Source organism: Mustelus asterias, chromosome 2 (genome assembly GCF_964213995.1).
Source record: "Mustelus asterias chromosome 2, sMusAst1.hap1.1, whole genome shotgun sequence".
NCBI lineage: Eukaryota > Metazoa > Chordata > Chondrichthyes > Carcharhiniformes > Triakidae > Mustelus > Mustelus asterias.
This window is the reverse complement of record NC_135802.1, coordinates 105420438-105428229: the sequence shown is the minus strand read 5'-3', so window position 1 is coordinate 105428229 and position 7792 is coordinate 105420438.

Sequence of the window (7792 nt, the reverse complement as noted above, 5' to 3'; positions counted from 1 at the left end):
CATCTACCTATTTATACATCTTTTATTTTTGGACATATTAAAATGTTTCCCTGGCATTTTCTGTTATTCACCAGTATTTCCAGTTGTCCAGATTTATTAACACTTTTTTTATACTTGGCAGTGCCTAGAAATAACACTAAAAATGGAACATAATGGTTGTTTGGATTATTTTTTATAGGATGTGTATGTGGTGGCTCTGTGAAAGAGCTATCAAATTATTCCCATTCTCCCTGGTTTTCCTTGCACATCAGAATTTTCTTTCATGTATATATTCATTGCCCTTGTGAAAATTACTGTTGAATTTGTTTCCACTATCCTGGCAGGCAGTGCATTCCAAATCATAACAACTTGCTGTAAAAATATTCTCACCTCTGGTTATTTTGGCAATTATTTTTTAAAATGTCTTATTATTACCAATGCAAACGGTCATTGTGTTTATTTTATCAAAACCTTTTAACTTTTTAACACCTCTAAGGAACCTTCCCCCTCGCCTTTTCAGGAGAACGCCACAGCTCCTCGAGTCTCCCGACAGAACCAAGTCCCTCATCCAGTTTATCATTCTGGTAAATCACCTGTCACCCACACCAAGCCTTTCACATCCTTCCCAATGTTTGGTGTCCAGAATTTGATACGATAATGAGGGTTAACTGTAATATAAGAGAATCTGACATAGCAAGGGTTAATATGGGGTCAGGAAATAGTACCACCCACAGTGTGCAGTTAAAGAGAAATATTGTTGTTGGTTGGACAGAGACCTGTCTAGAAATAAGAATGAAGTTAGCTCATAGCTTGGGCTATATCCTGTACATATGTACACAGTGTTATCAATAATCAGAACCTCCCTATAAGACCTTCTGAACGTGCAACATTAACCACTGGTTTCTAAACAGTCACCGTAACATTTTGATGTTTATAAAGCCAATGATCCCATTTATCTAATTTGTATATGTGAACCCCCAAGGTTTCTGTCTCTGCCCCCTTTAAAATTGTCTTTCCTTGGCCTCCAAAAATGTATCAGTTCACACTCCCCGGCATTGAATTTTATTGACCATTGTCTGTCTGTTTTACCAGGCTGTCTATGACCTTTGTTACTAACCTCCTCACTGTTTAACACATTTCCAAGTTTTGTGTTATGTACAAAACCAGGTCATTGTATATACCAAAATGAGCAGTGATTGAAATATTGACTCCTGACAGACTAATTTCTCCAGTCTGGAAATCAACTATTCGCCACTCCTCCCTGCTTTCTTTTTCTGACCTATTCTTGTGTCCAAGCAGCCACTTTAAGTCATTCAGTTTTGAAAACAAGTACTATAATGTGGCACTTTATCCTTTTGGTAGCCTACATACACAATGTCAACTGTACAAGACCAAAACACTGCAGATGAAATAAAAAAGGAAAATGCTAACAATTTTCAGCAGGTCTGGCAGCATCTGTGGAGAGACAAAGAGTGTTTCATCACTGACCTGAAATATTGGGCTGGATTTTACAGTGGGATTTGGAACATCAGGCCCATATGGGACTCCTGAGTCTGCCCATACTGCCAGCTCTGTCACCAAAACAACCTTCCAGGAAATAGCCTCCTAATTGTCTGCCTCTGCGCTCACTATCCTATTAAGGATGGCGGGTGGGTTCCAAAGGCTGCAGGCCGAATCAGAGGGCATGCAGCAATGTCAAGCTGGCAGCCCCACAAGGAGAAGTGATACAAGAGGAGACCCAAAGTCAGTAGGGATAGCAGGGTTAAGGGAAAACTCCTTTGTTGAAAGCTTAATTGATGGGCTGATGCTTTTCAGGCCCATGGTCTTGTCACTGGGGCATGGAGTTGGAATGAGCCGGCGGCCACCACACAACGAGGAGGGTATCTCGGCCAACAGTAAAATACCAGAAATGGCACAGAATGGCTTTGATTTGATTTGATTTATTATTGTCACATTATTAACATACAGTGAAAAGTATTGTTTCTTGCACACTATACAGGCAAAGCATACCGTCCACAGAGAAGGAAACGAGAGAGTGCAGAATGTAGTGTTACAGTCATTGCTAGGGTTTAGAGAAAGATCAATTTGATGCAAGATAAGTCCATTCAAAAGTCTGACAGCAGCAGGGAAGAAGTTGTTCGTGAGTCGGTTGGTACGTAACCTCAGACTTTTGTATCTTTTTCCCGAAGGAAGAAGGTGGAAGAGAGAATGTCCGGGGTGCATGGGGGTCCTTAATTATGCTGGCTGCTTTGCCGAGGCAGCGGGAAGTGTAGACAGAGTCAATGGATGGGAGGCTAGTTTGCGTGATGGATTGGGTTACATTCACGACCTTTTGTAGTTCCTTACAGTCTTGGGCAGAGCAGGAGCTATACCAAGCTGTGATACAATCAGAAATAATGCTTTCTATGGTGCATCTGTAAAAGTTGGTGAGAGTCGTAGCTGACATGCCAAATTTCCTTAGTCTTCTGAATGGCCCCACGGTGGAGACTGAATTGTACTGATTGGTTGTCTGCCTCCCTGCAACAGGTGGCTGACTTTGTTCCCGATCTGCCCAGGAGGCAGCAGTATGTTGAGGGAGTCTTCTCAATGCCGCTCCCAACTATTTTCCTGACTTACCCTCCTCCAAGCCCATCTCCATGCATCTAGGAATAGTCAACGTGTTAACTTTGTTCCTCTCTCGACCGGTGTTTCCTGACCTGCTGGGTATTTCCAGCATTTTCTATTTTTTTTAAACTGCATTCCCTTCTCCAAGCCTCTCCATTATTCAGTCATAGAACTCACTTAAGTTTGGCATGATTTGTCTTTAACAAGTCTGTGTGGGATATCATTTATTAACCTACATTTTTGTAAGCGCACTGGAAGGCAAAAAATGTTGACTGAGAGAGAGCCCAGACAGTTTGCAGCTTTAAGTGAGGAGGTCAGATGAAGGAAAAATATCACATTTCCATCAGTTGGAGAGAAATGTCTTGGAACATTGCCAGGAAAGAGTGGTCTGAGGGCTGGGCTTGTAAATGCCAGAAGTAAAGCCCCTGTGACCTGGAAACAGTGCTGAGAAAGGTTGAATGAGCTAATTAAGGTTGACGAGGTAAGAATTCCATTCACAGCCTTGGTGTCATTGTCAGCACAGCCCTGCACCACCTTTACTGTAAGAAGTCTAACAACACCAGGTTTACCACCTTTACTGTCACAGCATCACTGAAAATGTTGATCTTCACCACTTCATGTTCCTCTGACATGCCTCTCATCTGTTGATTCAGCTGCATTGGATGTCCTGGCAGAGGGAGAGCTACAGCTAGTGCAGAAGGCACAGCAGAAGGAAGAGGCCAAAGCTTCCTGACTCTGTAACCAGAGAAATAACCAGCAACTGAAGATGTGCCATCGCCACTCTTAAGCTTGTAAGCACCAGCTCAGCCATTGCCTTTCCAAACAATGATTTAAGCACTTGGTGATGTATCAAGCCCAAGTGTAGAAGAATAAGAGCAGAAGGAGAGGACAGTTCAGGACACAATTTATTTGATGGATAATCTTATGTCCTAGACTTGCTGTAGTGGGCCAGAATTCAGGGGTCCAGCTTTCAAAAGTAAAGCATTAACTAAACATCAGGAATTAGCAGGTACAGTGGACTAATAATTAGACCATGTGACTGAATGGAGAGGCTAATTTGAATTTGTGAGTTTCTCGCGCACAGTATTGAGTAACTGTGGTCTATCATGGAGGATATGTATGGAAAATACCTGTATGCAGACTGCAAACCGGCCACAGGAGTCTCCAGCACAGAGCACTCTCTGTTTTCCTGCAGATTGATGCCACATAATGGCACCAGGAGTGAGACATGAATAGTCCTCTCTCAGGGTGACGGCATGCCTACTTTTTACTTCCTCATCCAGCATCACTCCTGTTACCACAGTTTGTGGGTGGGCCTCCGTCAGCATGGATTCCTCCTGCATTGGAAGCACAGCAGCCTTCTACAGAATAAACTGAAGCCACTGAAGAAGCACGTTGCTGGAGTATGAGAGTAGAAAAGGGCACTTAAACCATGAATGAGCGGGGTGGCCGGGTGGGTGGGGGGTGTGTTGTCCTAGAATGGACAGTAGTTAGTGGCAGGTGTAAAGTTCAATATAAGTTAAATTTTTTACTTAATTCTTGCTGTTCTGAGTTTGTTTGGAGAGTTTTGATCCCAATGCAATGTTATTTTTTTCTGAAGGTCCAATGATTGCAGGCCTAAGGATGATGTGAGGAGCAGTGCTGGTGTTTGAAGGGACAGTTGGTGAAGGGGAATCATAGATTTTCAGCAGAGGCATTCCTGGATTAACAACTTGCAGGATAGGTGGGCCTTGCTTTATCTGATCAACCTCTCTGCCCTCCATTAGACATGTTCCTTCACTCCCATGCCTCCTTCTGCATCTGGCTCAATGAGTCTACCACTCTGGATGGCAAAGTTGCATAGGGTTAACAGACAAAAATGATCCTAGAATTCTCTGGGAGTTATATTGTAGTGCACCTACAGATAGCAGAAGCATTGCTTCAGGGTCCTTATGGGTTGTTCCAACGGAGTTTGGGTTGAAGGATGGCACTGATGATATTTCATTTGTGCTTGGTTTCCTGAGAGGTGCCATTCATGAAGTTTGGAAAGGATAGGCTTTTCTCCTAAACTGCTAGCATCTGACCTGATCATCAGGATGGAAGAGAGAACACCATGGCAGATACCAGGAATCCTGGCACAGACCTGCATGCTGTTGCAAACAAGATTGCCAGTGATTGAAATCCCTTCCTCTTCATGTGGACATCAGAAATTTCTACTGCAGCCACATTTTAATTTGATGTTTTTAAGTTTCCTTTGTACTTTGATTTCTGTTCGGGCTGTTCCCCCTCCTTTTGGGGAGCTGCCCCTTTTACTTTGTCCCGACTTAATCTGAGTTTGTTTATTTGGTTTGACCTAAAAAGAGGGCAAGGCTACATGTACGCCATTGTTAATGCTCGGCCTCTGGAAACTCCAGAGACCAACCTTTCTGCTTGTTTTTACTGTTCGTATGATCGGCTTAAACAGGGTTTGTGTATTGGTGACTGCTTTCATGCCTTCGGAGACAGCATGTTTGGCCAGTTTTCTGGGCAGCATGAGGCAGACGGCACTCTGGATCTCTCTGGCTAAACACAGTAAGGAGTCTAACAACACCAGGTTAAAGTCCAACAGGTTTATTTGAGATCTTCCACTCACCTGACGAAGGAGCAGCGCTCCGAAAGCTAGTGGCGTTTGCTACCAAATAAACCTGTTGGACTTTAGCCTGGTGTTGTTAGACTCCTTACTGTGTTTATCCCAGTCCAACGCCAGCATCTCCACATTGTCTCTCTGGCTAAGACAGTGTGGCACTTGTTGTGGTAATGGAGAGCTATATGAAGTCAGTGGCAAAGAGCAACTCCATCAAGCAAATACGGGCTTACACAATTAATTGGCTGATGTTGCAGTTGTGACCTGCTATAACCTGGAAAGGCCGTGAGATATAAAGGTTCATGCGAAAGACCATGGGCAAGGATAAACATTATCTGTGTGGGTATAATTGCTGCTTCATCAGTGACTGAATTCTGCGACGGCTCCATGATAAAGTGGAATCTCCTGACACACTTTGGTGAACTACAGATAAGAAGTTCCAGGCCTGTATATTCTTGTACGTTAAGGTGTCCTGCAAAGTTCCCTCCTTCTGCCTCTCCTTTCTGTAGTTACTGCTGCTTGGACTCAGGGAACCTATTTGTTCCGCCTCCAGCTAACCATGGCAACACAAACATTAAGTTATTATAAAATAAATTAGATGTTTGCCAGCAACCCAAGGACGATTTCTGACATTACTAACAGTTACTGTAATCAAAACCTCAAAAATGCACCAAAGCAGCATACTGGCAACCCATATAAAGTAACCAGTGATTTTCCCGTTGCAGCTCAAGATTCCTTTCATGTGCCTTCCAAGCTGATTACATTCATAATTTTTGTGACTGATTTAAAATTAGCAACTAGGTTTCCACAGCTATTAAAAAGGGCAATTCGACCCTATTTAGCATGCTCTAAAAGTGTCTGCTGATTTCAGTTGAACCACTTGGATACTGTAATATTATGTACTTAATATGGGTTCTTTATGTGCCGACTCATTGACGAGACCTTGAGGCTTGTGTGTTTAAGCATAAACACTTTTATTGATAGGCTTTAAGGATGGTCTTGTATAGAACTATTCCATGCAGGCACATTGCTTCCCGACTTCTTTCTAGACTGTTCTCTGACCATGTGGGCTACATTAATTATACTGAGGGTAGTACCACTCTCCAGTCCCACATTAATCCTTGCTCTGCTGAGCACCTTACATTATATTACACGCAGGCACACTTCATCACAGATACCGAAAAGAAACTCCAAAAAGGAAAAATTCTGCATGCAAAACAGGACTATTAGATTCCAACTCAGCTTGTCTTAGTGATTCATTTTTGTAGATAGAACAGACACTTCCAAATTGAAAGCTCCTCTGGTTATACAAAAAATAATTTTTTTTTAAAAAGCACGCTCTATATTTTGGTCAGGTCTTCTGAAGGTGTCCTTTATATTTCCAATAAGTCAAATTGCTCTATTGTGGTAGTGCTGTCAGAAGTATTTCATGGAAATGTATGAAAATTTCATTAGGTTGTAATCAGTACTTTCTCCAACTCATGCTCCACAAGTGTCTACACCACTAATTGCTTTTTCCCATCAATGGTGGGAAATATGCAATGGGATTGTGCATCCATAAACTAAAAGACAGAAAGACAAGCAGGCAGATTCTGATACTTCCTTCCAGTCTTTCGGTGCACCTTACATTTTTTAAATCGTTCATAAATATTTCTGGCACATCTTGATGAATAAGAGACAGTGTATCTACTTGTAACTCAGCAGTCTGCCTTTTAGCAGTCAGCAACATATCGCATTACTGTACTACACTTGATGTGTAAGCATTATTTTCATTAGTCTGGATGGATAACTGTTCAAACCAATTCATGTCTAAAGTGAAATTGGCGTGGTTATCTGCTGAGCTAAAAGAGTGCTTTAAATTGATCATTGTATGCATATTTACTAATTGACACAATAGAACCTATAACATCTCTATGTAGCATAATCCCCCATTTCTTAAATGTTTCAATAATAGCTGAGAATATTCCTTCAGTTTGCCTTGTATTAAAGAGATTATAAACATGGTGGGAATATTAACCGTAGCTATTTCTAGTGCGATTGATGAAACATTGTAAAAGAATGGATCTGGCTAGAAACGGCGACCCAAGATAACCTTCCCAATATTTTTAGCACCTAATGATTTGTTGTGATTTGATTTGATTTGATTTATTATTGTCATATGTATTAACATACAGTGAAAAGTATTGTTTCTTGCGCGCTACGCAGACAAAACATACCGTTAATAGAGAAGGAAACGAGAGAGTGCAGAATGTAGTGTTACAGTCGTAGCTAGGGTGTCATTAAAGCATTGTTAGAGAGTTTAAAAGAGTTAGAATGAAGTTTTAGAAGCATAGAACAAGAGTAAAAGATAGAATTAGAAGGTATGCTGGATACAGCTTGCAAGAAGTCGCCTCGCTCCGACGCCATCTTGTTAAACATGGTTAATGGTTAATATAGTGACCAGAAGATGTCCTCCATTTAAAACGGATTTTCAATGTTCAGTAATTGTCAAATAAACATGAAGATGAATTATAATCTGTTTCTGAATTGGTTGAATAGACACATTATATAAACACACTGCAAATTTATTGTCATCTTTTTACAAAGATTGATCAGAGTAATTGTTTT